The sequence below is a fragment of the Salvelinus namaycush genome, chromosome 16 (genome assembly GCF_016432855.1).
Source record: "Salvelinus namaycush isolate Seneca chromosome 16, SaNama_1.0, whole genome shotgun sequence".
In the NCBI taxonomy this organism is placed as follows: domain Eukaryota; kingdom Metazoa; phylum Chordata; class Actinopteri; order Salmoniformes; family Salmonidae; genus Salvelinus; species Salvelinus namaycush.
Window position 1 is genome coordinate 4342520 of NC_052322.1, and position 17476 is coordinate 4359995.

Here is a 17476-nt window from a genome sequence, read left to right on the forward strand (position 1 = left end):
GGAAAAGGCTGCCTAAATATGATCCCCAATCAGAGACAACGATAAACAGCTGCCTCTGATTGGGAACCATACCAGGCCAACATAGACATATAATAACCTAGATAACCCACCCTTAATCACACCCCGACCTAACCAACATAGAGAATAAAAGGCTCTCTATGGTCAGGGCGTGACGACCATGTAAATACCTGTTAAACTGACGAGGTCACATTAATAACACTACCATGTAAATACCTGTTAAGCTGTGAGGTAGCATTATAAACACTACCAAATAAATACCTGCTATTCTTAAGAGGTAGTGTTAGACACTACCATATAAATATAAATACCTGTGTGTTATGCTGATGAGGTAACCTTATAAACACTACCAGCTATGACCCCTTGTTGACGTAATTTGTTAAAGCCAATTCAATCAGTGTCGATGAAGGGGAGGAGACAGGTTAAATAATTATTTTTAAGCATTGAGACAATTGAGACATGGAGTGTGTGTGTGTGTGCCATCCAGAGGGTGAATGGGCAAGACAAAATATTTAAGTGCCTTTGAACAGGGTATGGCTGCTGGGTTTTCCACGCACAACAGTTTCCCGTGTGTATCAAGAATGGTCCACCACCCAAAGGACATACAGCCAACTTGACACAACTGTGGGAAGCATTGGAGTCAACATGGGCCAGCATCCCTGTGGAAGGCTTTCGACACCTTGTGGAGTCCACGTCCTGATGAATTGAGGGTGTCCTGATGATATCCAGAAACAAAATGCAATAATTTCAGCAAATAGACCTGTTTTAATCTGGACTAACTACTCTGCAACTACGACCAATTTTCCCTAATCGGTCACTATATACAAGATCCACTGAAATTATGCCATGTGAGGATTGGACACCGTGTTCCAAATTGGATTTAAAATGTTCAAGTAGCCATCGGTGTATTTTTTTTTTTCAAATGATCAGACTACAGATTTTCTCTGATTAATGTCTTAATTATTTTGGCGTTAAATAATCTCTCACTATGGTTAATCATTTTCATAGTACCATATAAGCAAAAAAAATATTGCCCACTTTTAGCTTGCTACGTGAAAAACCCATTATCATAATGAAGAGGCATAAACTAGGCTACATACACCACATGCCCTTGACTTCTAAATAACTATTTAAATATTTAAAGGTGAGTGACAACATCATCTAGTGAGGTCATCATCACTCGAGCAATGCCTCCTGTGGATACTCCGGCCCCCATGTGCACTCCTGAGTGACACACACACACACACACACACACACACACACACACACACACACACACACACACACACACACACACACACACACACACACACACACACACACACACACACACACACACACACACACACACACAACAAATTGTATAAAGTTATTACAAAGTATTAAGCCTATGAAAAACATTGTGAATGACTACACTTACAGAGGTCAGTTCCTCCGCAGTGGGCACTGGCTCCCACCTCAGCCCTGCCCATCCACCTGCCTGGCCATCTCAGTCTGCCAGCCTGTACGTCACACCCAGTGCCCAACGAGGAACAGAACTGACACAGGCGTGTCGTGACGGTGAGGCAGTCAAAATTCTACTGCACAATGGTGGCGGGTGTGTGTGACTCTGAAATCCTCACAGGAGACAAAGTAGGGAGTTTTATTTTTTGTGTGTTGTCCTGTATAGTACAGTATACCATGTATAGTTAAACATTAGTGTGCCACTTCACCCTAGTCTGTACATCTCAAATTCCCAATTCAGTCCAACTACACTGTTACTATTGTAGACCTATGCAGTTGATTCTGTCAAGTGACCTTGTATTACCATATCGCAGGTGCGTGTGTGTACCTGCAATATATGTGTGTGTGTTTATACATCAGGAGTGTGTGATTACAGTATTATGTGCATGGGAGGGTATAGAGATTGTTTCTGGTTTGCACAGATGGTGGGGTGGGGGGTGGGGGGTGATTTTGAATGGGCAGCTCTGATGATGCCGTGCCACGGTGGTCACACGGACAGCTAGTAATTGGCACCCATATTGACCAGTTTGCGGAGCTGTGGGGTGGGTAGCCTCCCAACTGGACCTGTCAGATGGCATTGCATCCAGCTCATTGCCCTCTCCTCTCTCTATCTCTCTCCCTCTCTTTCATCTCTTTTTCTCTTTTTCTGTCTTGGTATCTCTCACATGTGCACGTTTGTACATACAGTATGCTCTCTCTCTCTCTCTCTCTCTCTCACAGACAGACAGACAGACAGACAGACAGACAGACATCATTAGCCTATGACATGAATATGTTTTCCCCACGTATGTCCTCTGATTTGGGGGGGGGGGGGGGGGGGGGGGGGTCTATTTTAAGGTGGTCATACTATGGATTATTTAGCTATTTGATTTAGAATTTTAGGACCCCTTTAGGTATCCCTCAAATTTTAAATTTGGCCTTTATTACTATAGCCCATAGAAAAGCATCGAATAACACATTCATAAAAGACAGTAAAAACAGGAGACAAAAGGCTGTGAGACATGGGTTTACATCTAGATACATGAATAGTTGGAAGTATACAGAGGGTAAGAGCAACAGAGGACGTAGAGCAGAGGGGCTAATGATTTTGGAGCAGAGGGGAAAGGTCTCGGCTTCTGGGGGGTGTAGCCGCGGGGCTACAGCGGCGTGCCTGCGCACCCGGCTTAACATTCTTGGGTACAGGTCGGTGTTGCAGAAGCGGGCCTTACTGAACCCCTCCCGGAGGTCCTGGTACTCCGCAGGAATGGCGGAGAGGTTCGGGGCAATTTCCAAGCCCCCAGGAAGACGTCCCGGGGCAGGCAGAGCTGATTTTCAAGGCAATGAGCGTGGCAGAACGGCTCCAGCCCACGATGGCACCAGTAGACCAGTCAATCGAAGGATTGTGTCGCTGGAGCCAAGAGAATCCCAATACCACAGGAACCTGCGGAGACTCAATTAGCAGGAATTGGATCGTCTCGCTGTGGTTCCCCGACACTCGTAGGTTGATGGGGGTGGTATGGTGTGTGACCCAGCCTATAGAGCGCCAGTCCAGCATTCTAACATTCATGGGAATGAAAAAGGCTGCAGCTCATGATGAGGGAGCACTGGGAGAGAAAGGTCTGGTAGGTTCTGGAATCTCCATCGTAGTGCTCCGGGGGAGGTAAGCGGGGTTCTCGGGAAACCGGGGTGACGGCGCTGCTACCAGTCGGGTTACTGAGGGGCTGGGAGGTTACCGTTGTGGTAGGCTGCCTACGGAATTGCTCCCGCAATGCGTCCAATGCTAGGTCGTGAAGTTTGGCCATGTCCCTTCCATCAGACCGCGAACTCCTCGTGCCTACCGATGGTGGCTCCTTGGGAGAAGATGGCGTTGCGGAGCTGGGCCAAGTCTGCTGGGTCAGTCATGGCCAGTTCGTACTATCACGTTTCAGGTAAGACCCAAATGCAGACTGTGTTGAAGTAACAATGTTTCTTACAGCAACGGGGCAGGCAAATGACAGGTCAAGGCAGGCAGGGATCGGTAATCCAGAGTAGGGGCAAAGGTACAGGATGGCAGGCAGATTCAGGGGCAGGCAGATTGGTCAGGCAGGCGGGCTCAGAGTCCGGACAGGCAAAGGTCAAAACCAGGAAGGCGAGAAAAAGAGAGACTAGGGAAAAGCAGGAGCTGAGACAAAACGCTGGATGACTTGACAAACAAGACGAACTGGCAACAGATAAACAGATAACAAAGGTATAAGTACCCAGGGGATAATGGGGAAGATGGGCGACACCTGGAGGGGGGTGGAGACAAGCACAAGGACAGGTGAAACAGATCAGGGCGTGACAGGTGGATGCAATGGATTGAGATGCAAAAAATATCTGAACCTTAAACTGACAGATTTTGATGGGGATTTACAGTTGAAGTCGGAAGTTTACATACACCTTAGCCAAATACATTTAAACTCAGTTTTTCACAATACCTGACATTTAATCCTAGTAAAAATTCCCTCTATTAGGTCGGTTAGAATCACCACTTTATTTTAAGAATGTGAAATGTCAGAATAATAGTAGAGAGAATGATTTATTTCAGCTTTTGTTTCTTTCATCACATTCCCAGTGGGTCAGAAGTTTACATACACTCAATTAGTATTTGGTAGCATTGCTTTTAAATTATTTAACTTGGGTCAAACGTTTTGGGTAGCCTTCCACAAGCTTCCCACAATAAGTTTGGTAAATTTTGTCCCATTCCTCCTGACAGAGCTGGTCTAACAATCAAGTTTGTAGGCCTCCTTGCTCGCACACGCTTTTTCAGTTCTGCCCACAAATTTTCTATAGGATTGAGGTCAGGTCTTTGTGATGGCCACTCCAAGACCTTGACTTTGTTGTCCTTAGCCATTTTGCCACAACTTTGGAAGTATGCTTGGGGTCATTGTCCATTTGGAAGACCCATTTGCGACCAAGCTTTAAACTTCCCGACTGATGCCTTGAGATGTTGCTTCATTAACGATGGTCATTATGGCCAAACAGTTCTATTTTTGTTTCATCAGACGAGAGGACATTTCTCCAAAAAGTACAATCTTATTCCCCATGTGCAGTTGCAAACTGTTGTCTGGATTTTTTATGGCGGTTTTGGAGCAGTGGCTTCTTCCTTGCTGAGCGGCCTTTCAGGTTATGTCGATATAAGACTTGTTTTACTGTGGATATAGATACTTTTGTACCTGTTTCCTCCAGCATCTTCACAGGGTCCTTTACTGTTGTTCTGGGATTGATTTGCACTTTTTGCACCAAAGTACGTTCATCTCTAGGAGACAGAAGGTGTCTCCTTCCTGAACGGTATAATGGCTGCGTGGTCCCATGGTGTTTATACTTGGGTACTATTTGTTTGTGCAGATGAACGTGGTACCTTCAGGCGTTTGGAAATTGCTCCCAAGGATGAACCAGACTTGTGGAGGTCAACAATTATTTTCTGAGGTCTTGGCTGATTTCTTTTGATTTTCCCATGATGTCAAACAAAGAGGCACTGATTTTGAAGTTAGGCCTTGAAAAACATCCACAGGTACACCTCCAATTGACTTCAAATTATGTCAATTAGCCTATCAGAAGCTTCTAAAGCCATTACATCATTTTCTGGGATTTTCCAAGCTGTGTAAAGGCACAGTCAACTTAGTGTATGTAAACTGCTGACCCACTGGAATTGTGATACAGTGAATTCATTATAAGTGAAATAATCTGTCTGTAAACAATTGTTGTAAAAATTACTTGTGTCATGCACAAAGTAGATGTCCTAACCGACTTGCCAAAACTATAGTTTGTTAAGAAGAGATTTGTGGAGTGGTTGAAAAATGAGTTTTAATGACTCCAATCTAAGTGTATTTAAACTTCCGACTTCAACTATATGTCAACATTTTTGCCTGTTATTACTGCAAGGTATCAATACAAATCACTGCACAGATTACAGGTCCCCTGACAGAGTATTTGAATTATTTTATTGATTTAACTTTAAACTTGTAAGTCAATTAAGATATTCTTTATTTGCAATAATGACCTGTCAGAGTAGCATATCCATATGCGCATATCCCTCTTTTTGTTCGTTAAGGGGAATTACAAATGTCAGCCAGGAAACAATCCGAACTGGCAACGTGTGGCTCCTAGGAGAAATATTGGTAGACATCAGAGGAACGTTGCTGCAATGAATACATTTGATAGACAGAGGTTAGATAGAGCAGGAGGTTGAAAATTCAGGGTTCAGCCAAACAGTCTCTGGAATGAATGTATGTGTGTGTGTGTGTGTGTGCATGTGTGTATCCGTGTGTGAATGTGTGTGTGTGTAAAGGTTCTCTTCCAGGGGTGAAGGAGAGGACCAAAATGCAGCGCGGCTAGTGTTCAACATGTTTAATACAAACACAAGAGAAACACTACAAACAACCTACAAAATAACAAATGTGCAAAACCGATACAGACCTATCTGGTGCAGAACACAAACACAGAGACAGGTAACAAACACCCACAAAATCCCAACACAAAACAAGCCTCCTATATATGAGTCTCAATCAGAGACAACGACTACCATCTGTCTCTGATTGAGAACCCACACTAGGCTGACATAGAAACAGACAAACTAGACACACAACATAGAATTCCCACCCAGCTCACGTCCTGACCAACTAAACACATACAAAACAACAGAAAACAGGTCAGGAACGTGACAGAACCCCCCCCTCAAGGTGCGAACTCCGGGCGCACCCCTAAAACTCAAGGGGAGGGTCTGGGTGGGCATCTGTCCGCGGTGGCGGCTCCGGCGGTGGACGAGGGCACCACTCCACCATTGTCTTTGTCCACCTCCTTAGCGTCCCTTGAGTGGCGACCCTCGCCCCCGACCATGGTCCAGGAACCTTCACCAACTCCCCTCTACAATAGAGGAGACAACTCAGGACAGAGAGGTAGTTCAGGACAAAGAGGTATCCCAGGACAGAGAGGTAGCCCAGGACAGAGAGGTAGCTCAGGACAGAGGGACAACTCCGGACTAGTGGCAGCTCCGGACTGAGTGGCAGCTCATGACTGGAGGGCAGCTCATGACTGGAGGGCAGCTCATGACTGGAGGGCAGCTCATGACTGAAGGGCAGCTCATGACTGAAGGGCAGCTCATGACTGAAGGGCAGCTCATGACTGAAGGGCAGCTCATGACTGGAGGGCAGCTCATGACTGGAGGGCAGCTCATGACTGGAGGGCAGCTCATGACTGGCTGGCGTCTCTGGCAGCTCCTGACTGGCTGGCGTCTCTGGCAGCTCCTGACTGGCTGGCGTCTCTGGCAGCTCCTGACTGGCTGGCGTCTCTGGCAGCTCCTGACTGGCTGGCGTCTCTGGCAGCTCCTGACTGGCTGGCGTCTCTGGCAGCTCCTGACTGGCTGGCGGCTCTGGCAGCTCCTGACTGACGGACGGCTCTAGCGGCTCCTGACTGACGGACGGCTCTAATGGCTCGGGACAGACGGGCGGCTCTAATGGCTCGTGGCAGACGGATGACTCAGATGGCGCTGGGCAGACGGATGGCTCAGACGGCGCTGGGCAGACGGATGGCTCAGACGGCGCTGGGCAGACGGATGGCTCAGACGGCGCTGGGCAGACGGATGGCTCAGACGGCGCTGGGCAGACGGATGGCTCAGACGGCGCTGGGCAGACGGACGGTTCAGACGGCGTTGGGCAGACGGGCAGTTCAGGCACCGCTGGGCAGACGGGCAGTTCAGGCACCGCTGGGCAGACGGCAGACTCTGGCCGGCTGAGACGCACTATAGGCCTGATGCGTTGTGCCGGAACTGGAGGTACCGGGCTGAGGGCACGCACCTCAGGGCGAGTGCGGGGAGGAGGAACAGGGCTCTGGAGATGCACTGGAAGCCTGGTGCGTGGTGTAGGCACTGGTGGTACTGGTCTGGGGCGGGAAGGTGGCGCCGGATATACCGGACCGTGAAGGAGGACACGCGCTCTTGAGCACCGAGCCTCTCCAACCTTACCAGGTTGAATGGTCCCCGTAGCCCTGCCAGTGCGGCGAGGTGGAACAACCCGCACTGGGCTATGCAGGCGAACCGGGGACACCACCTGTAAGGCTGGTGCCATGTACGCCGGCCCGAGGAGACGTACTGGAGGCCAGATACGTTGGGCCGGCTTCATGACATCCAGCTCGATGCCCAACCTAGCCCTCCCAGTGCGGCAAGGTGGAATAGCCCGCACTGGGCTAAGCACGCGTACTGGGGACACCGTGCGCTTTACCGCATAACACGGTGTCTGACCAGTACGACGCCCTCTCACTCCACGGTAAGCCCGGGGAGTTGGCTCAGGTATCCAACCCGGCTTCGCCACACTCCCCTTTAGCCCCCCCCCAAGAAATTTTTGGGTGAGCCTCTCGGGCTTCCAGCCTCTCTTACGTGCTGCCTCCTCAATCCAGCGCTCCTGGGCTGTGGCTGCCTCCTTCTCCTCCCAAGAGTGGCGATTCTCTCCCACCTTTGCCCAGGGTCCTTTTCCGTTTATGATTTCCTCCCATGACCATTCCTCCTGGTACCGCTGCTGCTGTTGCTGCTGCCCGTTGCCACGCTGCTTGGTCCGGGTTTGGTGGGTGTTTCTGTAAAGGTTCTCTTCCAGGGGTGAAGGAGAGGACCAAAATGCAGCGCGGCTAGTGTTCAACATGTTTAATACAAACACAAGAGAAACACTACAAACAACCTACAAAATAACAAATGTGCAAAACCGATACAGACCTATCTGGTGCAGAACACAAACACAGAGACAGGTAACAAACACCCACAAAATCCCAACACAAAACAAGCCTCCTATATATGAGTCTCAATCAGAGACAACGACTACCATCTGTCTCTGATTGAGAACCCACACTAGGCTGACATAGAAACAGACAAACTAGACACACAACATAGAATTCCCACCCAGCTCACGTCCTGACCAACTAAACACATACAAAACAACAGAAAACAGGTCAGGAACGTGACAGTGTGTGACAGCTGTTCATTACTACATTACAACCACACTGGTTATTTCCAAAACAGGCAGCACCACTGGGTATGATGGAATGGCCTGTTTCCTCAATGAATGAAATGAGGAAACAATGGACAAAAAAGAGGAAGACTGTCACTGTCCACAATCCTTTATTTGTTAACTTTAGAATTGGATCTTTTACTAGTGTGACAAAGTCTACTCAAGTATGCCCAGCCCAAAACTAGCACACCTAATTCAACAAATAAAGGGCTTAATGAATCAGGTGCGCTAGTTCTGGGGCCAGAACAACAGAAATATGCAATCTTGTGGGTACTCAAGTAATGGATTAGGTCTACTGAATTGACATATAGCCTACACAATAATGTGTACTAAATTACCATTTATAAGTCCCTGTCCGAGTCAGAATGGCCCATAGGGCAGGATCTACTGTTTCTGTAGCGTGAGGCAGCTTGATGTACAAGTACATCCCCTGGACAGGACACTAGTCTATCGCAGGGCCCTAGTCTATTTTATTATCATACAACAACATAATATACATTTTATTTTCATGCTTGAATAAGAAATAAAAGACGATGGAAGAGCATAATGACAATGTCCACACAGTATGTCTGACACAGCTACATCTATAATGCTTGAATGTGCATACAGGGTTTCTCGAACATATGACTGATGGACACTTCTATTTCTATGAGCTGTAAATTAAACTTAAAAACACCTGGCTGTACCTGCAGTTTAACTAGCACTTCTCTGCAGTATGCTAGTTTCTGCAGTACAGAGTGTCATTGGTGGCAAGGGTTTGCCTCCCGAGTTGACTGTGGGATTTCAAATTGGGACATATTCCCTACCTCCCCTTCCTGTCTCTCCCTGTGGCTCACCCTCACTCTCTGAATCTCACTTAGCCTCTCACCTGTCTTTAGTGCTCTTCCTCTCTATCTCTCCCCGTTACTGCCTGTTGTCTTCTCTCGCTCTCTCTCTCCATCTCTCTCATGACACCGCAAGAGAAGCAAACACATCCATGTGTGTGTCCCTGCCTTCCTCTTTCTCTTCACCCATCACCCCCATCTGTCTCTCCCTCCGGTCTCTGTCTTCTCTCTCTTCCATAAGAGAAGCAAACACATCCATGTGTGTGTCCTGATGCGAGGCTTGAGATGCTCGAGTTAGAGTGTTGACACAGCAGGCTCTGTCGCCTCTCTCTGTCGCCCCCAGATTAAAAGAGATTATAGGACGGGAACAAGATAGAAGTCTCACGCCAGGAGAGAATCATGGGTCATGTTCAGCACAAAATTGAAGAAAATGGTCCGAAACAGGGAGGTATTATCTGAGCAAGAAATGCTTGTTTTTCGCGTTCCGTTGCACAAGTCTTTAAGAAAAGTCTCACTTAAATGGCTTGAGAAAACTAGGCCTTTAAACTATCAACAGTTTCCCAGGGAGATTCTCAATTGGATTTGCTCAACTCCTGCATCCTCTCTCCTCCGTCCTCTATTGCCTCCTTTTAAAAAAGGTAAATAGTATTCGAGTAGAGGCGGCGAGGAGAGGGAAAGTGCACGAAAATACGCTTGCATGAAATTAGACTCTCCTTCTCCAATCGCACGTCATCAGGCAAATGACATTCACAGGGTGAAATCCCAAAATGAATGTATAAAGTGATAAAAATGAATTTAACGAGCTGTGCAATACATTTTATAGATAAAATGATAAGTAGCATATCATTTTTAAATGTTTGCATGTTTTTCTCCTTCGAGAAAACAATAGCTGATTCAAAGGGGGTGTGGCAGATTTTCAAACTCTTTTGCGAAAGACTCAGGTAGGATACACATGTGATTCCTCGCCAAAAGGAGGCTATAAAGAAGGCGTCTTCCATTTGCCCACCAACGAATTGATACTCTCCTCGATCACTTATACACTACCGTTCAAAAGTTTGGGTCACTTAGAAATGTCCTTGTTTTTGAAAGAAAAGCAAATTTTTTTGTCCCTTAAAATAACATCAAATTGATCAGAAATACAGTGTAGACATTGTTAATGTTGTAAATGACTATTGTAGATGGAAACGCCAGATTTTTGATGGAATATCTACATAGGCGTACAGAGGCTCATTATCAGCGACCATCACTCCTGTGTTCCAATGGCACTTTGTCTTAGCTAATCCAAGTTTATCATTTTAAAAGGCTAATTGATAATTAGAAAACCCTTTTGCAAGTATGTTAGCACAGCTGAAAACTGTTGTTCTGATTAAAGAAGCAGAAAAACTGGCTTTCTTTAGACTAGTTGAGTATCTGGAGCATCAGCTGTGGGTTCAATGACAGGCTCAAAATGGCCAGAAACAACAACACTTGTATGGAAATTCTTTGGTTGTGCAAACCTATAGTTTCAGCAGCTGTCCGGGTGGCTGGTCTCAGACGATCACGCAGGTGAAGAAGCCAGATGAGGAGGTCCTGGGCTGGCATGGTTACATGTGGTCTGCGGTTGTGGTTAAAATGGCGCTGGAAGAAATGGCAGCAGTTTTACGGGCGCCCAACCAATTGTGCTATTATGTGTTTTTGTTTTGCGTTATTTGTAACTTATTTGGTACATAATGTTTCTGCAACCATATCTTACGGCAAAAAAAGAGCTTCTGGATATCAGGACAGCGATCACTCACCTCGGATTAGACTGAGCTTCTGGATATCAGGACAGCGATCACTCACCTCGGATTAGACTGAGCTTCTGGATATCAGGACAGCGATCACTCACCTCGGATTAGACAAAGATTTTTTCTACAACAAGGACGACGCACAAGACATTCTCCAAACACCCCACAGGGCCGACATCCCCGTTATTTGCAAGAGGAAGCGACGCAGGTACAGAGGACAAAGAGCCGGATGCCTGGCCAGGACCCGGAGAAGGCGACTGGGAAAGCTGCCGTTACCGTCAATACTACTCGTCAACGTGCAATCATTGGACGATAAATTAGACGAGGTATGATCACGAATATGCTACCAACGGGATATCAAAAACTGTAATATCCTATGTTTCACGGAATCGTGGCTGAATGACGACATGGATATTCAGCTAGCGGGATATACGCTGCACCGGCAAGATAGAACAGCACACTCCGGTAAGACGAGGGGGGGAGGTCTGTGCATGTTTGTAAACAACAGCTGGTGCACGAAATCTAAGGAAGTCTCTAGATTTTGCTCGCCTGAAGTAGAGTATATTGTGATAAATTGCAGGCCACACTATTTGCCTAGAGAGTTTTCAGCTATACTTTTCGTGGCTGTTTATTTACCACTACAGACAGATGCTGGCACTAAGACCACACTCAATCAGCTGTGTAAGGAAATAAGCAAACAGGAAACAACTCACCCAGAGGCAGTGCACCTAGTGGCCGGAGACGTTAATGCAGGGAAACTTAAATCAGTCCTACCAAATTTCTATCAACATGTTAAATGTGCAGAGGAGAAAAAAATTCTAGATCACCTGTACTCCACACACAGAGAGCTCTCCCTCGCCTTCCATTTGGTAAATCCGACCACAACTCTATCCTCCTGATTCCTGCTTACAAGCAAAAATTAAAGCAGGAAGCACCAGTAACTCGGTCTATATAAAAGTGGTCAGATGAAGCAGATGCTAAACTAGAGGACTGTTTTGCTATCACAGACTGGAACATGTTCCGGGATTCTTCCGATGGCATTGAGGAGTACACCCCATCAGTCACTGGCTTTATCAATAGGTGCATCGAGGATGTCGTCCCCACAGAGACTGTACGTACATACCCCAACCAGAAGCCATGGATTACAGGCAACATTTGCACTGAGCTAAAGGGTAGAGCTGCCACTTTCAAGGTGCAGGACTCTAACCCGGAATCTTACAAGAAATCCTGCTATGCCCTGCGACGAACCATCAAACAGGCAAAGTGTCAATACAGGGCTAAGATTGAATCATACTACACCGGCTCTACACCGGCTCGACGCTCGTCTTATGTGGCAGGGCTTGCAAACTATTACAGACTACAAAGGAAAGCACAGCCGCGAGCTGCCCAGTGACACGGGCCTACCAGACGAGCTAAATCACTTCTATGCTCGCTTCGAGGCAAGCAACACTGAGGCATGCATGAGAGTATCAGCTGTTCCAGACGACTGTGTGATCAGGCTCTCCCTAGCCAACGTGAGTAAGACCTTTAAACAGGTCAACATTCACAAGGCTGCGGGGCCAGACGGATTACCAGGACGTGTGCTCCGGGCATGTGCTGACCACCTGGCAGGTGTCTTCACTGACATTTTCAACATGTCCCTGATTGAGTCTGTAATACCAACATGTTTCAAGCCAACCACCATAGTCCCTGTGCCCAAGGACACAAAGGCTACCTGCCTAAATGACTACAGACCCGTAGCACTCACGTCCGTAGCCATGAAGTGCTTTGAAAGGTTGAAAGGTTGGTAATGGCTCACATCAACACCATTATCCCAGAAACCCTAGACCGACTCCAATTTTGCATGCCGCCCAAACAGATCCACAGATGATGCAATCTCTATTGCACTCCACACTGCCCTTTCCCACCTGGACAAAAGGAAAACTTACATGAGAATGCTATTCATTGACTACAGCTCAGTGTTCAACACCATAGTACCCTCAAAGCTCATCACTAAGCTAAGGATCCTGGGACTAAACACCTCCCTCTGCAACTGGATCTTGGACTTCCTGACGGGCCGCCCCCAGGTGGTGAGGGTAGGTAGCAACGCATCTGCCACACTGATCCTCAATACAGGAGCGCCACAGGGGTGCGTGCTCAGTACCTTCCTGTACCCCTGTTCACCCATGACTGCATGGCCAGGCACAACTCCAACAACATCATTAAGTTTGCAGACGACACAACAGTGGTAGGCCTGATCACCGACAACAACAAGACAGCCTATAGGGAGGAGGTCAGAGACCTGGCCGTGTGGTGCCAGAATAACAACCTATCCGTCAACGTGATCAAGACAAAGGAGATGATTGTGGACTACAGGAAAAGGAGGACCGAGCACACCCACATTCTCATTGACAGGGCTGTAGTGGAGCAGGTTGAGAGCTTCAAGTTCCTTGGTGTCCACATCCCCAACAAACTAGCATAGTCCAAACACACCAAGACAGTCGTGAAGAGGGCACGACAAAGCCTATTCCCCCTCAGGAAACTAAAAAGATTTGGCATGGGTCCTCAGATCCTCAAAAGGTTCTACAGCTGCAACATCAAGAGCATCCTGACTGGTTGCATCACTGCCTGGTACAGCAATTGCTCAGCCTCTGACCGCAAGGCACTACAGAGGGTAGTGCGTACAACCCAGTACATCACTGGGGCTAAACTACCTGCCATCTAGGACCTCTACACCAGGCGGTGTCAGAGGAAGGCCCTAAAAATTGTCAAAGACCCCAGCCACCCCAGTCATACTGTTCTCTCTACTACCGCATGGCAAGCAGTACCGGAGTGCCAAGTCTAGGACAAAAAGGCTTCTCAACAGTTTTTACCCCCAAGCCATAAGACTCCTGAACAGGTAATCAAGTGGCTACCCAGACTATTTGCATAGTTTGCCCCCCCCCCAACCCCTCTTTTTACGCTGCTGCTACTCTCTGTTTATCATATATGCATAGTTACTTTAACTATACATTCATGTACATACTACCTCAATTGGGCTGACCAACCAGTGCTCCCGCACATTGGCTAACCGGGCTATCTGCATTGTGTCCCGCCACCCGCCAACCCCTCTTTTACGCTACTGCTACTCTCTGTTCATCATATATGCATAGTCACTTTAACCATATCTACATGTACATACTACCTCAATCAGCCTGACTAACCGGTGTCTGCATGTAGCCTCACTACTTTTATAGCCTCGCTACTGTATATAGCCTGTCTTTTTACCGTTGTTTAATTTCTTTACTTACCTATTGTTCACCTAACACCTTTTTGCACTATTGGTTAGAGCCTGTAAGTAAGCATTTCACTGTAAGGTCTACACCTGTTGTATCCGGCGCACGTGACAAATAAACTTTGATTTGATTTGAGGCCGGTTGGATGTACTGCCAAAATCTCTAAAACGAAGTTGGAGGTGGCTAATGTCAGAGAAATTAACATTAAATTCTCTGGCAACAGCTCTGGTGGACATTCCAGCAAGTCAGCATGCCAATTGCACGCGCCCTAACAACTTGAGACATCTGTGGCATTGTGTTGTGTGACAAAACTGCACATTTTAGAGTGGCCTTTTATTGTCCCCAGCACAAGGTGCACCTGTGTAATGATCATGCTGTTTAGTCAGCTTCTTGATATTCCTCACCTGTCAGGTGGATGGATTATCTTGGCAAAGGAGAAATGCTCATTAACAGGGATATAAACAAAGTTGTGCGCAACATTTGAATGAAATAGTAGTAAAGGCAAATTCAATAATTTATCAAATAATAATGATCATTTTAAAAAACTATACAGTGGTCCTAAATTCTAAATCAAATAGCTAAATGATCTGTGGGCTAACCATCTTAAAACAATTCCATATGTAAGTTTGGTAGAACCCCCACACAATGGCTTTTAGAGGTGAAGTTTGGATTTCATTACAAATGTGCTCGGGTATCTCCATGGTAACAGGAACTTTACGAGCATTCCCAAGTACATTGGCAACTCACTACAGATGGTCGATGTGACATGCACTGCCACACCAACCCTCAAAGTATGTGTGCGACACACACACACACAGGCACGCAAGCACACTACACACACACAGGCACGCAAGCACACTAACACACACACAAAAACCATGACACACAAACCCGTAGGTCATATCAACAGTGACTTGTATCTTTCATACAGACAATATCATATGCAAGTTATTTTGTTAACTGTTCGTTAGCAGCTTCACAGTACGACAGCATTCCATGTACCCATATTGTGATGTACAGTACACACACTTTACACACTTTACACACTTTACACACACTTTACACACACACACTTTACACACACTTTACACACACACACACACACACACACACACACACACACAGAACACACTTCACACACGCACAGTCCCCCCCTCCCACACACTTAACAGAAATAGGTAGACCTACAACACAATATACAGTAACGAGGTCTGGGTGTTCCTGGTTTTCCCGATTCCTGCATTTTCAAATCTGCAGCTTCCAGACGTGACAGAGTTGGCACAGTCAGAGTGGCGGTGCCAGGGGAAATGGATTGGCACATGGCACACCCGTGCCAGGCCAACTCGGGGGGGAGAGATAGAAGGGGGGGACTGAGGGGAGGGGGGAACTTTTGCATCTTAAATTCCACAACATCTGTTTGGTAGGCACAGGCAACACAGTATAGTGAGGATGCTGTTGGGTTTGCAGGCGAGCACTTTAATTGGGGAGTTGTGTGTGTGTGTGCGTGCGTGCATGCGTGCGTGCGTGCGTGCGTGCGTGCGTGCGTGCGTGCGTGCGTGCGTGTGTGTGTGTGTGTGTGTGTGCGTAAGGTGGGGGGTATGGAGGGATGGGAGTGTGTCGGAGTGTGTGTGAGGAGGGGTGGGTTGATGATGTAAGGCACATTTTTATTTAGCAGTTTTTGGTTAGGCAATGTTTAGTGTGTTAAAAATGGTCTTGAACTAATAGAAGAACATCTCTGCATCAGACTTTTTGCATGGAAGGCATGGCCATTTCTACGGGAATAGGCTTACCCATGAAGTCTGACAACGACATCACAATTGGTAGTGTAACAACTGGGATGAGAGTGATTTAAAATAGCTGAGTATGGTTCATTTGTAGTTGAAAAAAGGCTACATTCTTGTATTATGGTTATAAGGGGTCATGGTTTTCATCTCGTGCACTATCCTTATTCTGATACCGTCAAAAGCCAAAACACTCTTCTTGACTTCAATTTTCAGAGGGCAGGGCAGGGGGGGGCAATGAAGCTTCACCCTTCTCATGGGTTTCCAACACACACATGCACACACCCCCTTCCCCCTCTTCTCATGCCTGTTGGCACTATGGGGAAAAGTACCTCTCCATTTATCTGCCCCCCCCACACCCCGATGCCAGCCGACGGACCTCGTGGCGTGCCATCTGCTGTGCCCCCCTCCCCAAACTTCTCAGCATCCTACCCATAAGCTATCTCTCTAGCCCGGTTCTGGGCATCACCAAGCAGGATGCTTTAGTGCGGATCACTTCATTCATAATACTCCCGCCAGCCAGCACACAGGAACAAGGAGGGAGAATACCAATTACACACAAATGTCTACAATACAACATAATACACATCATTTGTATCAACACACATCTATACAGTCGGATGTAGCCTCCAGTTTACACAAACCGATATTCAAAAACGAAGACATAATACGAGAACATGTATGTAGTGCACAATGTAAACGGCTAGATACACATGAACGCACCCACACACACACACACACACACACACACACACACACACACACACACACACACACACACACACACACACACACACACACACACACACACACACACACACACACACACACACACACACACACACACACACGACACAGATAGCACTGTGTACATTGCAACTAAAATGTGTATACTTTATATTTGGACCGTCTAGCCCTCGGACTTTGCACACCAGCCTAACGCCTTTAAAAATCTAGATGTGTAATATATTACAAACCCAGATCCGTACTAGAGTAAAACATGCAAGTGGTGATGGATGTTAATCAGTCTCATGAATGTTTAATCTTCTAAACTCTGCTCTTTCAAACCCCTCTCCAACACCTTGGGGGTAAAAGTGAAGCCATGCCAAAAGGGTAATTAAATGTTTTTAAACCTGTCCCCTTGGAGGACACAGAATGGTGCGGGAGAAATTAATGAGAGAGACCTACAGCTATTGTAAGCGTAAGGGGATGTGTTATGTACAAGGGTTGCGTTTAAATGTAGTTTTCAATCCAGTCAATTCAGGTGAATTGAAATTAAATTCAGTTATTGACCATTTTTTAAACATGGGATGATTTTCAATTAATTTATTGAAATTC